Here is a 21,109-nt window from a genome sequence, read left to right on the forward strand (position 1 = left end):
TGGGACTCTCAGGAGTCTTCTCCAGCACCAGAGTTCAAAGGCCTCAATTCTTTGGAACTCAGCCTTTCTTATGGTCCAACCTTCACAGCCATACATTGCAACTGGGAAAACCATAGCCTTGACTATATGCACTTTTGTTGGCAGGGTGATGTCTCTGCTTTTTGGTATGCTGTCTAAATTTGCCACAGCTTTCCTCCCCAGGAGCAAGCGTCTTTTAATTTCTTGGCTGCAGTCCCCATCTGCGGTGACCTTGGAGCCCAGGAAAATAAAATCTGCCACTACCTCCATTTCTTCTCCATCTATTTGCCAGGAATTGAGGGGGCTGGATGCCATGATCTTAGTTTCTTAATGTTGAGTTTCAAGCCAACTTTTGTACTCTCCTCCTTCACCTGAATCAAGAGGCTCTTTAGTTCCTCTTTACTTCCTCTTCACTTTCTCTGTATACATACAAGCAAATGTACATTCACAATCCCAGCACCTCTCCCTCTCTTGTTGACTCAATTAGGAAGGTTCAAATCATCATGGATCTCGTCTGGCAACTATTTCTATGCTCTCAGGCAATATTAATAACTTTATCCATTATAATCGGGGTGAAAAACAATGAAATATTTTGTGGGGAAGGGGAATGGAATGCTAATGGATGCCCTTCTCTCTCTGCCTTGGCAAAAGTCTTTCTGGATACTTAAATCTGGAAAGGCTTCTTTGTGGTTCTGCTAAGCTGAAATGGATCCTTTCCTACAGTCCTTCTTTACCCAATTAATGTGAAATCCTCCTGGTAATTCTGTTTGTTATTGATACAGCAGATCAAAGTTTTTCTACCTTTCTCACTTCTTCCTAAAGTTACTTACATGGTCCAACATTTACAGCCAATCAGCAGCACAAGGAAGCCTACTGGTTTCCCAACAGATGGCAGTCAGACTGCCATCAAGGCTAACTGCAGAAAAAACAATTGCTCCCAACCTGCCTTCCATTGAGGGCCTGTATACTGCACCAGCCAAAAAGAGGGCTGTGAAAATATTTACAGACCCCTCGCATCCTGGACATTTCAACTTCTATCCTCAAAAAGACGCTATAGAGCACTGCACACCAGAAAAACTAGACACAAGAACAGTTTTTCCCCGAACGCCATCACTCTGATAAACAAATAATTCCCTCAACACTGTCAAACTATTTACTAAATCTGCACTACTATTAATCTTCTCATCTTTCCCATCACCCATCTCCTTCCACTTATGACTGTATGACTGTAACTTTGTTGCTTGTATCCTTATGATTTATATTGATATTGTTTCCTGATTGCTTATTTGTACCCTATGACTATCATTAAGTGTTGTACCTTATGATTCTTGATGAAGGTATCTTTCTTTTATGTATACTGAGAGCATATGCACCAAGACAAATTCCTTGTGTGTCCAATCAGACTTGGCCAATAAAAAATTCTATTCTTTTTTTTTATTATTTATTTTGTCACAACAGTATACACAAACATTGTCATAGATAAAAACAACACATCATGAATTATATATAAGTCTGTGCTGCAGGGGGATTTGAGCTGGTGAGCTGCATAGCTGTTGTTTGGCTTTGTGGTCGTGCTACATTGACTAGATTGAGCACAACCAAGCCCCCACCAACACAGGACACACCCCCAGCCAATCAGAGCACAGAAAAACCCCCATCCAATCAGAGCACAGCCAAGCTCCCACCCAATCAGTTCAAACCCCCACTAGCAGTTAAAAGGAAGAAACAGCTGCGATCACACATTGCTCCCAGAAGCACGAAGCTGAAGCCTGAAGATGACGAATGAGACTTCGTCGAAACGTCGCCAAGACACTTCCAATTTTACACGGGAGAAAACCCGAACAACCAAAGACCTATATATATATATATATATATATATATATGTTTTCTGAGGTTTTCACGGGTGTTTGTATGTAGGTCTTTGGTTGTATAAATGAATAAATGGCCTGCATGGCCTTATCCCCAAAAACTTTTAGTCCCAATTCACATAGGAGGGACACACTAGTTTTGCACTTCAGAGCAGATGAGATATGACCTAACTTGGAGTGGAAGGATTTTAATGTCCTTTGTCATGTCAGATAATTTCTTTGTCAGATTGTAAATCATGGACACTCTGAACTTCTGAAATGGCAGAAGACCAATTGAAATGCTCTGCTCCTGATGCCTAATAGATCCATAGAATTTCCAGAGGGTGCTTTTTTCCTGACTTTTTCATGAGTAACCCTGGCTGAAGAGTGGAATACAGAAACAGCCCTGGTGGTTGGTGAAATTGCTGCTCTGAAATCCCAAGCAGGTTTACTGGAGAGCTTAAAAAATACCTACAGTAGTAATGGCAGAAACGGGCACTTACCTGGGTATTGAGAAAAGCTCATGCTTGAGCCCACACAGTGATGATAAGAATGGGAAAGCATCATTTCTTCTTTTTCTCTATGCTTCTTGACTCCACAGTTTCATCCTCAATATCTCTGTACAGGATTATCCAGATCCTTTCACAGAAATGCGGGTTGGATAAAACGCCTGTGAGCATGTCAGATGAGTTCATGGATATTTTTGCTTGTAAAGTATCTTGTATCCACTCAGAGTTGGATGCCAATTAGTCAGAAACCACGACAGTGACTGAGGTGATGTCCTGTGTAGTAATCTGACATTGTTTTGAACTTGTAGAATTCAAGGGAATAGATGGAGTGCACTGTGGCTTGAACTGCACCAAAATTGACATGATTTATGTTCATCTTTGGCTCCTTCAGGCAGCCAGACAAGACATAATATGCTGATCTATGACTGTAATAAAGATTGATTTGATTTGATTTGACAAGGCTTAAACAGTTGGTTCTGAGAGTTTGTCAATGCTGCAATGAGGGAGAGTATTATTTTGCCTTCCTTGAAGCAGGCAGTGGTCTGCCCTCTTTTGAAGAAACTTCTGTTTTAGGCAACTTTTGTTTAGTCTCCTGTCAAGTAAACTTGTTGAAAAACTGATGAAGAATCAACTGCAGATGAATGGAAGATTAGGGTCCTTTTCATTTGGGATTCAAGCCAAGATCACACTTGGAGTACCACATCCTGTTTTGGTTACCACAATATAAAAAGATGTTGAAACTCTGGAAAGAGTGCAGAGAAGAGCAACGTAGATGATTAAGGGGCTAGAGCAGGGTGTCAAGCTTACGTCATCACGGCAGTGTCATGTGACATATCAGGACTTTTTTTCCTGTCACTAAACTGGGCGTGGGTGTGGACAGTTCATGACGCATTTGGTCTGCGGGCCGGGAGTTTGACAGCCCTGGGCTAGAGGCTAAATCATATGAAGAACAGTTGCAGGAATTGGGTATGTATAGTCTAGTGAAAAGAAGGACTTGGAGGGGGGACATGATAGCAGTGTTCCAATATTTGAGGGACTGCCACAAAGAAGAGGGACCTATTTTCCAAAGTGCCAGAATGCAAAACAAGAAGTAAATGGAGGGAAACTAATCAAGGAGCAGCCTAGAATTAAGGAGAAATTTCCTGACAGAACAATTAACCAGTGAAATGGCTTGCCTTCAGAAGTTGAGGATGCTCCACCACTGGAGGCTTTTAAGAAGAGATTGGACAGTCATTTGTCTGAAATGGTATAGCATCTCCAACCGCCTTGAGCAGTGGGTCGGACTAGAAGATCTCCAAGGTCCCTTCCAACTCTGTTGTTCTGTTCTGTGACAGAATTGATGTCACTTGCTCTGGTTGATGACCTTCTTTGGAACCTAGGCAGAGGCCCCAACTGCTTGTATAGGATTTCTTGATAGCATTCAATACCATTGTTGATGAAGGTTGGGGGCAGACATTCAACAGACATTCTGCTCCCACTTAAGTGGTTTTTTTTCAGCTGATAGTGCTGAGGGAGAAGCATTGAAGCTCTAGGTTTCTCCAATACGGGGTTATTCAGGATTAAATGGTCCCCTTGTTTAACATGGCATTAAATATCATATATTTAACATTTAATGATATCAATGGGGGAAGTCACCATGAAAGCTTCAAACCAATACTTGGAAGCTCTGAGGATTAAGACAGGGGGAAACAAATACTGATTAAATTTTAGGGCTGCTGGTCCTCACCAAACAATATAATAACCCCGGTCCCAATAGTTACTCTGAAGAATGTTGTTCTCCTTCCAATGGAGCTGGTTCATAATTTGAGGGCATCCTGAGGATAATTTGAGGATATCCTGAAGTTGTGGGTGGTACCTAAAAAGCAGATGGTGGTCATGGCTGGGGAGCATCCATCCCACTAGCTTTAGCTAGTGTACCTGTTGCAGGCCCAGATTTGGCCAGAATGTCCTCCAGCACTTATTCCTTAATCATCACTTAGCTTACAGTTATGTGATGTATATGGGATTATCTTCAGAGGTGACCTGGAAGCTATAGCTTTTACAAAATGTAGCAACTAGACAGCAGAATAACATTTATTTTAAGTTACTTAATTGGCTACCAGGAGATATCTACATGGTTTGGCTCCAGTATATCTTAGAAGCATGTTTTCTAAGTGGAATCTTCCTGGGCCATGCAGGCAAATGCAGACAGAAGGCTCTAGTTCCAGAGGAATGTGTGCCTAAAGATAGTCTTTCTCCATACTGATTCTGCAATTCAGAACAACCTCCCTTGGGAGCTACGCTTTTTTCCTCTTAGTATGTTTTAGAATAGAATAGAATACTTTATTGGCCAAGTGTGATTGAACACCTAAGGAATTTGTCTCCGGTGCATAAGCTCTCAGTGTACACACAAGCAACAAGTGATAAATCATGATCGTATTCATAAAATACAATAATCATAAATCATAAGATACAAACTTGGTAATGGTCATAGGATACTAAATAAGCAAACAAAATAAATCATAATAGGATACTAAATAAAAGCAATCAACATAAATCATAAGATACAAACAACAAAGTTATAGTCATAAGAAGCTAAGGAAATAGGAAATATGAGAAGGATAATAGTAATAGTAATACAGCCCTATTAGGTGATCTGGCATCCCAGAGCATAAGACAGTGTTGTGGGAATTAGTTGTTTAGCAGAGTGATAGCATGGGGGTAAAACTGTCTTTATGTCTGGTCATTTTGATGTGCAATGCCTTATAGTGTCATCTTGAGCAAAGAAGTTGAAACAGTTTATATGCAGGATGTGTGAGGGGTCTGTAGATATTTTCACAGCCCTCTTTCTCACTCGTGCAATACACTGGTCCTCAATAGAAGGCAGGCTGGTTGCAATTATTATTTCTACAGTCCTAACTATTCATTGAAGTGTTTGGTGGATCATTTTCATGCTTCTTTTTTTTTTTTTTACTCATAATGGGTTGCCATGCTGAGTTTGGGCTTGAAATATTTCTATATGTTTCATCTTATTATTGCAAACTGCAGAAAGGTAATGCCGGGTGGTATATACAGTACATAGATTAAAATAAAACCAATAAGTGAAAATTTTCCTATAGCAGCATGTAACACAATAACATGGCAAAATGAAGTAGCCTAGACTAGAAATAGCTTTTGGTCTTGTAAATGTCACTTTTAATAGAAATAAAGGGAAACCATTATTCAACATCCTAATGCTCTTTTTTTCCCCTCTAAAATATAATCCATTGGTTTTGTTTGCACAATTTGCTGCAGATATCCCAGGATTTGTTTTGATGGAAGGTGTGCGAACCTAAAATATAAAACACACAAGACCATCTGTTACTTATTTATACAAGCAGGTATATTTCTATTATTTTTCTGCTTATTGATTCATAGTTCTGTTATGATTTTTCCTTTGGGAAAAACATTTTGATTTTTCATTGCACTTCCAACTGTTTCCATCTCTCTAGACCACTTAATTTCCAAATGCTGTTTTTATTTCTCATGGTAGAGTAGACAAGGCATCTTGGACACCAGGATTCCCAATGGAACTTCATTATGGCACTTAACCATGTGCCTCATCCTCCCAGCAAAACTGGTGGTTTTATTTTTTACATTATAAAGTTTTTTATTTATAACACAACACAACATAATAAACACAAAACACGTAACATACATTCCCTTTTTACAACTGTTTCGTAGCGGTGATCTTCTAATATTTACATTTAACTCTGAGTGTATTTTCCCTCCTAATTTTTTTTTACAGGTATATCTCAATGTTTTCTCTTCTTTCCCGCAAATTGGCTCAAGTGAATTATAGCATGCACTTCAGTATCGGTTTAGTTTACAGGTACAATTGTACAAATTCAGCATTTATTAAGAGGAAAGAGTGTGAGCTGGCTATTCTGAAAGGAGAAAACACATATACAGTACATAGAAAATGGCATAGGTAGGTGAGTTGGGACTGTGATGAAGAAAATTGAATTGAAATATGGCCAGAATGCTCACCTGAATTCAGTGCCTTGCCTGAATTCTGGAACGAGGAAGGGAAAATATAAGACCTCTTACAAGGCTCATCATTGACTCACTCCATCGCAGATAATCTTCTCCTCTTCATGTTGGGAACAGCAGGTTTATCTTGCTTCTCTTGGGAGAATCATTATTGGTGGACCTAGAATCTTCCACAAAGCAATCATTTTGCAGAAGTCCCTAACTCTAATAGAGTTTCCTTTCAAGGGAAGTTCTAGATTCAGATCCTTATGTGTGAGTCCACCTCACTGGGTTTGGAGACTGCAGTTGAGCTTGGTGACTGGTCCAAGCTAATTTTCAATCCCCCCCACCAAACCTTCCTCATAAGTAAAAGCTTACAAGACCCTACTCACAAGTAGGAATAATTTCCAGATGCCCTTAGTAACTGAGTGGAGGTTCAGGTTTATAAACTCTCATTTCTAAAAGCAAGCATGGAAACAAGGTTTCTGGGTTGGTCTTTTGATTTTCTGGGTAGGACTGAACTTCTGCATCTTGTCATCTAGATATTTCTAGTACTCCATCTTGGAACCTGATTCTTCCTAATGTCTTGCTCTTGTGTTTGGAAGACCTTCTTAGTCTTTGGCTGGGCTCCTCACCTTTGAAAGCTTGGCTGCCTCGCAGCTTCTTCTGCAATCTTGACATTCTAGACTTTTAGAAGGACACAAAGAGACAGAGACAGAGAATGGACTGGGTTCAATGATTATCTTGCTCTTCCTTTAAAACAATTCAGGCTCTGCTGACATGAGAAAGAATGCAGTACCACTTGAGAAAACCCCAAAATGTCGTGTACCAGAGCAACTCCATTACGATCACTCCTAGTTTACCAAGAAGCAGCCCATCCATTCTTTGAAGTTTTGGGATGTGGGCTTGTAGAGGCTGAGACCTTTCCACTGAAACAAGAAACATTTCTCTTTTAATGCTAGGATCACACAGTTGGAGTACACCCACAACACACTTTTCATCACCCTTCTCCTCATTAAGTGCTTCTCTATATACTCTGCACTTTTCTTTCCTGACTTTTTATTTATCTAATCACACAATGAATGTTGTGTTTAATCATGTGGATTTCCCTTTGAGGCACAAAGCTCTTTCTGTGGAGTTTTTTGGGCAAGACTCCATCAATGAAGCGATGCTCTTGATAAAGTAAACCCCTAGAGTGTTTCTTGCTGAGCACTGCAGGCACACCATGAATTGTGAGCAAATAAACACAGAGCTAGAGATTGGCAGGAGTATAAAAGGACTGTAATGGTTTTGTGGGGGAATATATACTGTCAATAGGGAACAAGAACCTCCCCCTCACCTGGCTGCATCATCAAATCATGTACAGAGAAACAATTGAACAATTGTTCAACCTCTCTCTAACACAGAAGTTATTCTCTGTCTCTGCTTCTAGGAGAATAAGGTGTGCTTCAGCAGGTATAATCCTATCAGCAGTTAGCAAAATCTGTTATCATCCCAGAAGGTTCCAGTCTCCCAGTTTTTAAGAAGAGCTGGACTGCTGCTAATAGGCACCTAGCATGGTCCTAAGACTTACAGGGCATGGTAAGGTAAAGGTTCTCCCGCACATGTGTGCTAGTCATTCCCAACTCTAGAGGACAGTGCTCATCTCTGTTTCAAAGCCAAAGAGCCAGCGCTGTCTGAAGACGTCTCTGTGGTCATGTGGATGGCATACGAAACACGGAAGGCACACGGAGCGCTCTTACCTTCCCAGCAAAGTGAACCGGTAGGAAAGGTAAGTACATTTCACCCCTGGTAAGCGGGTCTCCAATTCTTCTCAGCAGTTTCCCCTGAAGATTGATTTCAGAATAAACAAATCTCTCCTCTTCCCTACATTTTCATTCTGATCCTAGCAAATAGACAAAGATAGATAAAGATAAGGTAAAGGTAAAGGTAAAGAAATAATATGATCCCTGGATGAGGTAGAACAATCTGTGACTTCCTGTCACATTGTTGTGACCTAGGCCCAAGTAGTTATTACCAAATACAATCAGTCCTAAACAAAGATATTTTATTAGAACAGCTGAGAATTACTTCATTCTCAGTTTAGTCCAAAATAATTCCAAAACAAGTCCTTCAGAAAAAGTCCTTCAGCTTTATCACAAACCTTTGTCTTCTTTGGCACTCTGCCAAAGGCTTTTCTTGGCAAAACCCCATGAAGTTCAGAAACAAGAGACACCAACAAGAAACAATTGTAGCAACGTTGCTTTCCTACAAAAAACCCGAGAGCCGTTGCTGCTCTTTTAAGCCTTATGGGAGGGGCCAATCATCTCCTGGCCTTACTCCATTTTGCTTTAACTGCTCTTGCCTTCTGGCAGCTCTTCGCATGCGTGCACTAGGAATAGGCTCCTCCTGTTCCTCTGCCTCTCTGCTGTCCGCCTCAGGAGGATCCGAAGTCTGTACGTCGCTCCCTCTGCCTCTGACGCAGAGCCCTCGTCCGGGCCTTCCCCTGAGACCAGGAGTGGCCCATTGTGCTCCCCAGCCTCCTTACTGTCTGACTCTGCTTCCAGCTCTGCAGGCTGCGGATGGACCACAACATACATCTTGCCCCAAGAATTGTCAACTTTTGGAAGTTAAATTGTGGAAAATGGATGAAAATTATATTAATTGGGACCAGAATTTCTGTTGCTTGGTGTCTGTTAAGTGAATCCACATAAGTGATTTTATTGAGCTTTTCTGCCACAGTTGTTAAACGAATCATTGCAGTTAAGTGAATCATGCAGTTGTTAAGCAAATCTTACTCCCCCCCATTGACTTCGCTTGTCGGAAGCTGGTTAAAAAGGTCCAGGCCTCTGCAACTGTTATAACTGTATGCCGGTTGCTAAGGAACCAAATTTTGATCATATGACTGTGAGGATGCTGTAACAGTTATAAGTGCAAGGACCAGTCATAAGCCACTCTTTTGAGTGTTGTGGTAACTTTTAACAGTCATTAAATGAATCAAGGACTATCTGTACCATACGTAGGAGGAAAACACAATACAGGTAGTTCTCAACGTACAACAGTTCACTTAGTGACTGTTCAAAGTTACAACGGCACTGAAAAAAGTGATTTATGAACATGTTTCATACTTATGACCGTTGCAGCATCCCCATGGTCACGTGATTTACATTCAGATAGTTGACCACTGACTCACATTTATGATGGTTGCAGCGTCCCGGAGTCCTGTGATCACCTTTTGCAACCTTCTGACAAGCAAAGTCAATGGGGAAGCCAGATTCACTTAACAACCGTGTTAATATTTTAACAACTGCAGCTATTCACTGAACAAATGCAGTACACAAAGTTTTAAAATGGGGTGAAACTCATTTAACAAATCTCTCACCTAGCAACGTAAATATTGGGCTCAATTGTGGTCATAAGTTGAGGAATACCTGTAAAACTGTAAGTCCTCAACTAACACTTAAGAAAAAAAAAGTCACTAAATAAGCCCTGAACAAAACTTTCTTCATAGGTCATACTTCTGCATCCTCTCTCTTCCCCCACTTTCAAACCATTCTAGACTATTTGTGTCCATTATTTTGGCTGGCTCAGGACTGTGAAAATAGGCCATTTATCACCTTGATCTCAGGCAACCAGCTCTACCCAACAGTTCTCTTTTTTTTTTCCACAGCATGGCCAAAAAAATCCTGCCTGACAGAACTTAATTTCAGAAGATAGTTTCTTTCTGAATTTCACTGCAAAGCCCATGAAGCTGCCATCAACATTCCTCAAGAAGAGCTTAATGGGCTCGGCTAGTTAGCCAACAGCATGATTTATATATGCTGCACTTTCATATTACGAACATTTCTCTGCCCGAGAAAATCAATTTCATTAGAGTCCGACTTGAACTCATCACCCAGGAGGATAATGTATGTTCCCTATTAATAATACAAGAATATAAAATTAGTTTTGATCTGATGAGGAGCTCATTAATTGTTTGAAAAGTATAAAAAAGCAAACTGGGATGATACCCCACCCTCCCTCCTTCATTTATATTTGTAAAACTACACAAATACAGCCCTGGAATGGGAAATGTCTAGCTTCGATTCTGACATTCCAGAAGGAATTCATCCAGAGAGTGAGTTGCTTGAAATAACATTACCAGGAAGAACGAGGGAGGTCAGAAGTTCTGACTTAAGTTCCACCCAGACCAGAAGGTGTTTTGCTCAGCAAGGAAATAATGGCTACAGAAAGCACCTTGCTGCTGCTCTGAATAATGAGGAGAAATGGCTGCTGGCAATAGAGAAGAAGAAAAAAAATCTGTCATTCCAGTGCTCCTTGGATATATAAACTTCCAGGTGCAGTCAAGCGAGCCAAACGCTTGGCTGGCATTTTACTTCTTCCTGACATGGCTCTACTGTTCTTTTCTTTCTTACAGAAAGGTATAGACTGCCCACCTTTCAGACTAGAGAGAAGTTCTAGGGTCATTGCTAAAGTATTTTAGAGCAGGAGTGTCAAACTCACAGCCCGCAGACCAGATGCGTCATGCGCTGGCCACGCCCAGTTTAGTGAAGGGGGAAAAGTCACGATACATCATGTGACAACGCGAGTTTGATACCCCTGCTTTAGAGCGAGTTTGCTTTAGAGCTAGAGATTTATTAGTCCTTGGGTAGAGGGACCTCATACATTATGTGTGTCGTGTCCCACTCCTCCGCTGACGGCCGGGTCAGGGAAATCCGAATCAGGTGTGCCTCTGCAGCTCTGCCAAAGTCCTAGCGAAGTCCTCAGGGCAGGCAGGAGACCAGAAAGTGACTTCAGCAAGATATGTTTAGACTTTGCCTGACTCAGAGAATGCCAGAAAGCAGGTCCTTTATATAGGCCATGGGGTGTGGCTCCATGACTCAGCACTTATCCAGGCCTGCCCCTCCCTTCCTTCTGTTGCCTCCGCCTATCAAGTCTTCTGACGCGAGGGTCACACCAGTCGGCAGCTGTTGGTAATTGACCTCCCTCAGGCTCACATGCTGTGGAGGAGGGGGAGTGGTCTAGTTGCTCCGTTTGCCTGGGCATGGAGCCAGAGCTGGGGGCTGGAGGTATTTCTTCCTCTTCAGCCTGTCTGGGCATGGAGCCAGGGCTGGGGCCGGGAGGCATACTAGAACATTCCTCCGTGTTCGGAAGCAGATAAGAAGACCCCGGCTGAGGTGAGATTGGACGAGACACAACACTGTGAAAGAGACCTATATGAGGATTGTTGCTACTTTATTCTGCCTGTAGAGCCATGGTGGTGCAGTGGTTAGAATGCAGTACTGCAGGCTAGCTCACTGCCTACTGCCAGCAGTTAGATTCTCACCGGCTCAAGGTTGACTCAGCCTTCTATCCTTCCGAGGTCGGTCAAATGAGGATCCAGATTGTTGGGGGCAAGATGCTGACTCTGTAAACTGCTTAGAGAGGGCTGGAAAGTACTGTGAAGTGGTAAGTCTAAGTGCTAGTGTAAGTGCTATAAGACAGCACCAGGGAGATTGATTCAATTTAGTTGTTTGTTCAGTTTAGGAGTCACCCCACTCCAGACTCACTCTGGGTGGCTCACAATACAAGGAAACATAAAAATAACAGTAACAGAGTTGGAAAGTACCTTGGAGGTCATCTAGTCCAACCCCCTGCTCACACAGGAGACCTGTACTAGGGATTTGAACCACCGAACTGCCAATCTTTCTGATTGACAAGCTCAGTGTCTTAGCCACTGTAAACAGCAAACAGATATGCATTCAGCAGATTCACCACTATCATACATCTAGTGGAGGCTCCAACCACCTTACCCTAAAACCTGGGGGAACAGCCATGGCTTTAAGAGCCTCAAGAATGACATCAAAGTGGGAACCACCTGGGTTTCAGGAGGAAACTCATTCCAGAGACAGGTGGACAGATTTTGATGGTATTGGTTTTATTTGCAGAACTGCAGCTGGAAATAGTAAGCGCTCATGTGCTTCATTTGGAATGAGGGCAACAAGGATGGGACTTAGGCAAGACAAAATGCCTGAATGAAGTGGGTCCACTACATTGATGTAGGCACGCAGAGACACTGAAGGGACAAATCAGTGGTGCACAGAGGGACCTCTTTGTCATATTTCACACAAACATAATTAGGGTTTTAGGAAATTGTCTGATATCAAGCCATACTACTCAGCCACCTGGTATAAAACTGTCAGCAATGGCTGCGTTCACATGCAAATTCAGGCATACTAAGGTTGATGAATGGGTGAGGACAACCATTGTAATTTGTAAACCATGGGTTTATGGCACAACAGAGTGTGCAAACCCAGACAGATGTGATTTATTCAAGAAACCTTAGTTAAGCAAGTGAAGGCCTAATATATTGATTGAAAAAAGCCACTGGCTAGTAGTTTTTGGAATATTTCCTAGAGTTATTGAAGATTAAATTGGAACATCATAGTCATGCTGTAGCCCTGAGCTCCAACTCTTTCCATAGAAATCCATCTTGCAGAATTTCATCCCAAAACACAACATACTATTATTTGGCTCTTAGCAGACAAAGAGACCATACTGACTCCCTATTGCTCCATTGTCTCCAAAGGAACCTGGTGATGTATTGCAAAAATCTTGCTCTTCATGAATCAATACCAGAAGTTTTGGGCTCAGCATACTTGGCTGCAAAGATTTAAGGAGCAGAAGAAAGATTCAGCTAGAATTCATCACTCAAGAACATTCCTCTTACCAAACAGCAGGTGTCTGCTAATTAAATCTACCAATTAGCCGGGGATCACTAGGGAATGCTTGTTAATAGTAAACCTAAAAAAAAACCATCCATAATCCTTAGGTAGCAACGGTTGCATATTGACTAAATCTAACAGTAAAGTAATACCAGCAAGGTGAGATTGATGAAAACTTTTCACATTGGGGTCAATATTATATTAATTGATTGATTAATTTTTCAATAATGTTATGATAGATAGATAGATAGATAGATAGATAGATAGATAGACAGACAGACAGACAGACAGACAGACAGACAGACAGACAGACAGACAGACAGACAGACATAATATAATCCCATAGACAAAGTTCTAACTCCTGCTTTCTTCAGATACTTGCCTCTTCTCTTGACATTATCATCTTTATCCTTGGACTTGTCATTTTCTAATTTCCATGAAATAACACCAATAAGTCTCCTATTTTTCAATTTTAAAGGACAGTCCGTAACTCTCTTTGGGTACATTATTTGATTTTCAAATTATCATTATATTTCGCTTGTAAATCCAGTAGTTCCATCTCTTTCTTAGGAGTTGTAATTTTTAAGTTCACCTTAAAGTCCACTTTAAAGGACTTTCTTCATCTTCCATAACAACCATTAATTTCAGGAAAGAGTTAACAAACTCAAGCATTTCATCAGCCCACAGATCAAAAGTTTGCTTTAAAGTAGCCATCCTGTGCTTTTGTAATCAACTTTCAAAGTTTTGATTTGCATCTAAAATGTAAACAAAACAGTTTTTTTCCCACACTAAAGGATCATTCTAATTAATTTCAAAGTCTTTCTTTAAATCAACTTCACACAGCTTTAACATTTATATTCTTTAGAAACAACTCTAAAGTCACTCCTTTGCAGTATATTGTTAAAAAAAATTACAAAATGTAAAAAAATAAAAACTCACAAAGACATAACATCCTTTATTTTTAAACAAACTGAAGGAAAACTTTCCCAGCAACTTGTAGGCTTTTTGAATTTTGAAGATTTTTTTTTTATCCTAAAGAGACAATAAAAACAGTAAAATGCCAAAGTAATTTAAAAGATGATTTAAAGTCCATGAAAGGCTGCCCTTATGGCTCAGAGCATGACGGAACCCATGATTCTCAATTGATCACAAGTTGCTGCAAAAATCATTTCTGCTGTCTACCCACAAAATGAGTTGTTCTAGAGTACATATGGGCAATCTCCAGTTCTCTCTTTAATCTAGAGAAAATCTTGGCAGTCTGGCTCTCACATCCAGTTGCCTTTTTGGCTATAATGCTCCACAGTGTAGGGAAAAAATGTGGGCCTTGCCTCACCTCAGCTCGGAGTCCCCATGTCAGAAATAAGCAGGGGTAGATTGGAAGAGGATATGTGTTACAAGCAAGACTCCCATGTTTGGATAAATCACAGATTTCTAAATCATGATTTATGGATAAGAAACTGTTGGCTGGATTTATAATCCACACTGAACTTCAGTTTTCAAAAATCAATGGCTAGATACACCTATCTAACTGTTGAGCCAAAAAAAACAACAACCCCAAAACCACATTTTGACTTAATATTATATATGAACCCAGTTACAGTCTCTTTCCTGACTTCAATTTGCAACAAATGGAAGATCCATCAGATATTTATTTCCTCAACTTGCACAAGATAAATATGGCAAATAGCAGGGCAAATAACATTAACCCAGATCAGAGGCATGGTTGAGGAGAGTCCAAAGCTCTGGTTGAGATGTGAAGAATTTTGAGTTGTCCAGATTAAAGATTTCCCAGTCCTGAAGACAGGGTAGATCAGTGGATAAGTTTCAATTCATTCTCACCTTTTCTTCCGCAAAACTGAATAAAGTCTGTTCTTTATTCAAAAAGTATCCCATTGATCTTCTATAGTTAGAACTATTGGTGATATCATTAAAAATACAAAAGAACCCTGTTTCTCAATTTCATAATGTGGAGGTCATGCTTTTCACCATTTCTCTTTTAGCCTCCAGAAATCCAGGAGCTTCTTCCTCTCATATACTGTACCATGCTGATTTGATCAGATATACTATAGTTTGGATTCCTATAAACAAATTGTGCCCTATTTCTACAACTGCCAACTTTTCAATCTCCTTTTATCAGGAACTCGATACCCAACATTATTAGTCAATGACGCAGGTATAAAAATTATTCCCATTTGCTTTCCACAGATGAGTCCAACTCTAGTAACAGTAACAGAGTTGGAAGGGACATTGGAGGTCATCTAGTCCAACCTCCTGCTCACGCAGGAGACCCTATACTAGGGATTTGAACCGCCAAACTGCTAACCTTTCTAATCGACAAGCTCAGCATTTTAGCCACTCAGCCACCTAGCCTAGCCACCTTGTAGTTCAGGCTATTTTTTTTCTGACTTCCCAGAATATCATACCTTTTCTTCCATAACTAGGGAATAAAGATACACATTCCACTTCCCCATAGTGAGTTTTCATAAACTTCCTCCGTCCCATTGGCAACATTTGTATAACTAATGGCTCTGGAGCAGTAATGGGATCCAAGTAATTTAACAACCGGTTCTCTACCTTAATGATTTCTTCCAATAATCAGCTCACCAAACTGCTCAGAAAGTTAACAACCGGTTCTCCCGAAGTGGTGCGAACTGGCTGAATCCCACCACTGCTCTGGAGGCTAAATACTTCAATTCTAAGGTAAGATAAATGGATCTGTGGGGGAGTTCTGGATGTGATTAGTGTTTGAATATGTTGGAGTAGGCACCACCTGGCATTAGTTATATTTCTGTAAGGTTTCTAAGTATTTTTTAGTGTCTTCTTTCGGGTCAAGAAGCAATATTTCTTTAGTATGTAATGAAGAAAGAATTACTGTCACATAACACAGTCACAAATCATAACTTTGCATACTCTTTTAGTAGACCTCAAAATGATATCATTGAATCACTGACCCATATCTAGTAATGGGCACATAGGCCTGTTTATTATGTACAATATGTTTGTTTGCCCTTGTTAAGCTTCAACTGCTCAGCAGAGAGCTATCCTTGTTAGCAGCAAATATTTGATAGGATTCTGTTCCTGCTTTTTATATTTGGTGAGGATGAACCGGCTTTCATTAAATGCCTGTAAAAAGAATGTTTCTGCTCTTAGCAGGGTACACCTGGAAAGGTTGCTTCTATCTCTATTGTATGAATTGATAAAAAAAAAAAAATTCACCCTTTTGTCCTTGAGACAGGAAGCTGAAAACTTCTCAGAGGATTGAAAGTGAGCGCAATGCTGTAACTTTTAATAGTACTTCAGGCAATATTTCTAATTATGCTTACTTTCAACTTGTGTTGTATGGCTCCAGTATTTTCTGTAGTGGCTTATAGACAAGCCCTTGCTCAGATTTTAGATGCAACTGAAGAATTTCAAATAAAAGCCTAGAATAATTTTGATACACTTCACCATCTGTTCTAAGTCTGGATTGATTAAGGTGTCAAAATCAGGATATTGTCACTCATTTTTGTAGACAACAAAATACCTTATCCCACTAGACTTGAAATCCTGGGCTTGGAAAACTTGGAACTCCGTCGCCTTCGACAAGACCTAAGTTTAACTCATAGAATCATCTATTGTAATGTCCTTCCTGTCAAAGACTACTTCAGCTTTAATTGCAATAATACAAGAGCAATCAATAGATTTAAACTTAATGTCAACCGCTTTAATCTAGATTGCAGAAAATATGACTTCTGTAACAGAATCATCAGTGCTTGGAATACTTTACCTGACTCTGTGGTCTCTTCTCATAATCCTAAAAGCTTTAACCAAAAACTCTCTACTATTGACCTCACCCCATTCCTAAGAGGACCATAAGGGGAGTGCACAAGAGCACAAACGTGCCTACCGTTCCTGTCCTATTCTTTTTCTTTTCTTCTTCCTATATATATATATATGCTTATACCTTTATACACTATATAACCTTTCTGTATGATAGTTACATATATTGTTGTGACTAAATAAATAAATAAATAAATTTGTTTTGTGTTAGTTTCACAGACTTTCTGAGAAAATGGAAGCCTCTGTCTTCCACTAAACAGGTGGGAAGGAGAAGAGGGAGGGGATGAAGTCTCCTGAAATTTCAGTCTCTTGGGAACTGGTGGGATTTTTTCTCCTATTTTTTTTTTCCTTCTGTTATTTTGCTTTTTTCTTCTAAAGCTAGCACACATTCACACTCACCTGAAAATAAGACAGGGTGTTATTTTCTTTTGAACTCTCTCCCCAAATAAGGGCTTGGCCTTATTATCGGGGGGGGGGTCTTATTATTTTGGGGGTACAAGAGGCAGCAAGCATGGGACTGGATGTCCCGTCGCTACGGTTGCCTCCCCACCCTGTTCTTCACTCCAGCCAAGTGGCCCAACACATCCCACCCTATCCCAATGGCAACAGCTGCTTCCCTTCCTCACCATCTCTTTATTGAGAGAGGTGGCAGGTGGGGTGGGGCAGAAGCGAGACATTTGGAGCGAGACGTGGCTCCCTTTGCCGTCTCTTCTCCCCACCCCCTGCCGGGCATGACAGGACAGGATTCCTGCCCCTCGCTTATCCACCCACCCCCTTTAGGGATGCTATTTGGGGGTGGCAAGTAGGGTGGGTGAGAAGTGGGATGCGCATCTTACCTTTCCAGCTCCATCATGTTCCTCGCCGCTGTGTCCTGGAAACACGCTGTAAAAAAAAGCCTTCTCGTGAATTCAATCAAACTTCTCGAACTTGCAAGAAGACTTTCTTTTACAGTGTGTTTCCCTGGACACAGCAGCGAAGAAAGCAATGGAGCTTGAAAGGTTAGACCTGCGTCCCGCTTCTCGCCCGCCCCATCTGCCACCCCCAAATTGCATCCCTAAAGGGGGCAGTGGCTAAGCAAGGCACAGGAGCCCTACCATGCCTAGCAAGATGGGGGGGGGGAGAAGAGATGGCAAGGGGAGCCACATCTCACTCCATGCGTCTTGCTTCTCCCCTGCCTCCCCTGCCACCCCTCTCAATAAAGAGACTGCAGGGAAGGGAAGCAGCCAGGCTGCTCTTGCCATTGGAGTGGAGTTGGATGTGTTGGGCCACTTGGCCGGCACAAACAACAGGGAGGGGAGGGCATGTCCCCCCCTTCCCCTCCTCTGGCTTCACCTCCTCAACTCATTATGGTTGTGTGGCAACCAGAGGAAATGGTGGGACCAGCTGTGCATGTATTTAAGTAGTGGGGGGGTGGGCTTATTTTGCAGGGGTGGCGGGGCTTATATTATTGCATGCATGGAAAAGCCCGATTGGGCTTATTATCTAGACATGTCTTATTTTGGGGGAAACATGGTATATCTAGAAGAAACAGATAAAGAACAGCATATGAATAACAGGCTTTTCTCCACTGCTGAATTAAAGTGCTTATGAAAAGATATAACAATATGATTGTTGTCCAACCCCTAACCTGCCTCTCTGTTGTGTCTCTTTAGATACACTGCAAAGAATATTGTCCTGGTTACGTATGGGCCACACATGTTAAAGTAATTTATTGATTCCTCTGGATTTGCTGTTTCCCCCTTACACATGTAACTAGAGAGCAGGAAAACCATTGAACAATCATGTAATTGGAAAAAGGGATTTGGTAATAGGATATTACCCTCATCTGTTGGCTCCTTCTGGTGTATCTCACCTTATAATCAACAAGTTTCTTGGAAGAAAAATAACGTCACAAAGAATTACAAGTACAAGTATGTATTAGGAAGGGACAAGCTGAGCTTGTTGATTGAAAGGTCAGCAGTGCAGTGGTTCAAATCCCTAGTGCCGCATAACAGGGTGAGCTCCCATTACTCATCCCAGCTTCTGCCAACCTAACAGCAAAAAATGCAAGCAGAAAAATAGGGACCACCCTTGGTGGGAAGGTAACAGCATTCCATGTGCCTTTGGCGTTTAGTTACACCGACCACATGACCATGGAGACGTCTTTGGACAGTGCTGGCTCTTCGGCTTTGAAACGGAGATGAGCACTGCCCCATAGAGTCGGGAACGACTAGCACGAATGTGCAAGGGGAACCTTTACCTTTTTATATGTACTAGGATGTCCCTCCTCTTTCCTTTTCCTTCCTTTCTTTATATACCATATACCAGCTTCCAGATTTCTTTTTTTTTTTTTTGTTTACATTTATACCCCGCCCTTCTCCGAAGACTCAGGGCGGCTTACAATGTATAGGGCAATAGTCTCATTCTATTTGTATATATTTACAAAGTCAACTTATTGCCCCCCCAACAATCTGGGTCCTCATTTTACCTACCTTATAAAGGATGGAAGGCTGAGTCAACCTTGGGCCGGGCTCGAACCTGCAATAATTGCAGGCTTTGTGTTCTTAATAACAGGCCTTACCAGGCAGAGCTAAACCGGTCCATTCTTTCTCGTATGTTCCAAAAGTCACATCATTCCTGTGTTTTGTTACTCCACCCTTCTACTACCCAGTACATAGAACTAACAGCTGAGCAAATATTGCACAATTTAGATAAGAACATGAGTCCAGTACAACTCTTTAGAGAGACAACAGAATGAAGGTAACCAAGAGTGACCAGGCACAAAAGAGGAGCTCACATCAGCCTGAGATGACCTATAAGTCTGTCTCTGCTTCCACCCACTACTGATCACCTAATGTTACCTCTGATTAATGAGTTGTGCAGTATAAAAGATTTTTTACATCTTTGAGTAGCAATAAGATGCTATCAGGTTAATCGTGAGAGAGAAAAAACATTAAGACCAATCTAGCTAAGATCAATTAGCTCACTCAAAGGTTGGGAATGCAATGAAGGCAATATTGGGAAGACCTAGTAGAACAAAGATGTTGACAAGTCATGTTTGGTACTGTTTGTTTGTTTGTTTGTTTGTCTATCTGTCCATCTCATACCAGTGATTCTGGATGTCAAACAACCATAAAAGCCAATCAAAACACAATATAGGAAAAAAATTAAAAAGAAAAATTAATCAGCCTATAATCAGATACCGCTATAATCTGAAGTTGTCAACATAATCAGGAAACAGAGTCCCTCACATACTCACAAGCTCAGGCCCAACCACCTAAGCAGGTCTTCAAGGCCTTCTGAAATGCCAAAACAGGGTCAGGGCTATTCTAATCTCAGGAAAATGGATGTTACAGAGTGGGTAGGCATTACAGCAGAAAAGGCACATCTTCATCCATCCATCATGCCTTGGCTGAAAGAACACAGATCATGCCCATCTGGCCCAAAGTGAGCTTTCATGCCTAAGGGAAGACTAGAATTCCCAATCTCTTGGTTTCTAGGCCAGGACTTTAACCACTACTTGTTACTACAATACAGTACATTATTTACAATTTAGTACAATAAATATGACAGAAAGCAGACTTTGTCAGACTCACTTGTGCAATGAAGTTTACTCAATACAAAATAGATAAGAAGCCAAATGAAATCAGAAAAGATTTTCCTTTTTTACTGTGATTTAGGATGAATAAAAGAAATATTGAAAGTGTTAACAAATGGGGCCGAGAGAGACTAATGGATTATATTTAGATCAGACAAATAAGTTAAGGCAGGGGCTGCTGAGGAATTCTGGGAGTTGAAGTCCACAAGTCTTAAAGTTGCCAAGTTTGGACACCCCTGGATTAAGGGATAAGAAAAAAATATGGATGGTGGAAGACAAACAAAATCTTTGCTCAGTCAAATGATGATCTGGGGTTCACTGCCTAGATCTGATAGAAACTGAAGGAGCATATTTTAAGCAACTTCTTGAGTTTTGAATTGCATTTGGACTGAACAACTTTCCTTGATGCGTGGTGGGGTTACCACTCTTGTACCAATATCCTCGTCTCCCACCATTGCCCAACACTACACCAACCCTCCAACATGCCCTCTTGCCAGTTTTCTATTCCATACATGAGATTGGTGGAGGAATAAGTTTTCTTTTCCTACAGAGACATTGCCTGCCCTTCCCTCATCCTCTGGCATAGCTAATTTCCCCAAGGAGATGGATTAACTTTTGCATACACAGGATGGCTGTAACACTCAGCATTCATCAGCCATGCTGCCA

General features: G+C 41.1%; 1 long non-coding RNA gene across 1 annotated transcript in view; it reads right to left on the reverse strand.

The window, feature by feature from the left end:
* Positions 1-6,064: 6,064 nt before the first annotated feature.
* LOC131193255 (uncharacterized) overlaps positions 6,065-21,109 on the reverse strand; it is a 39,351-nt gene continuing 24,306 nt past the window's right edge. Inside the window, exons 2-3 of the long non-coding RNA XR_009153871.1 lie at positions 8,107-8,249; positions 6,065-7,293 (exon numbers count right to left, since the gene is read on the reverse strand). This is a non-coding gene — a long non-coding RNA (uncharacterized LOC131193255). The remainder of the gene's footprint in view (positions 7,294-8,106; positions 8,250-21,109) is intronic.

The sequence above is a fragment of the Ahaetulla prasina genome, chromosome 2 (genome assembly GCF_028640845.1).
Source record: "Ahaetulla prasina isolate Xishuangbanna chromosome 2, ASM2864084v1, whole genome shotgun sequence".
NCBI lineage: Eukaryota > Metazoa > Chordata > Lepidosauria > Squamata > Colubridae > Ahaetulla > Ahaetulla prasina.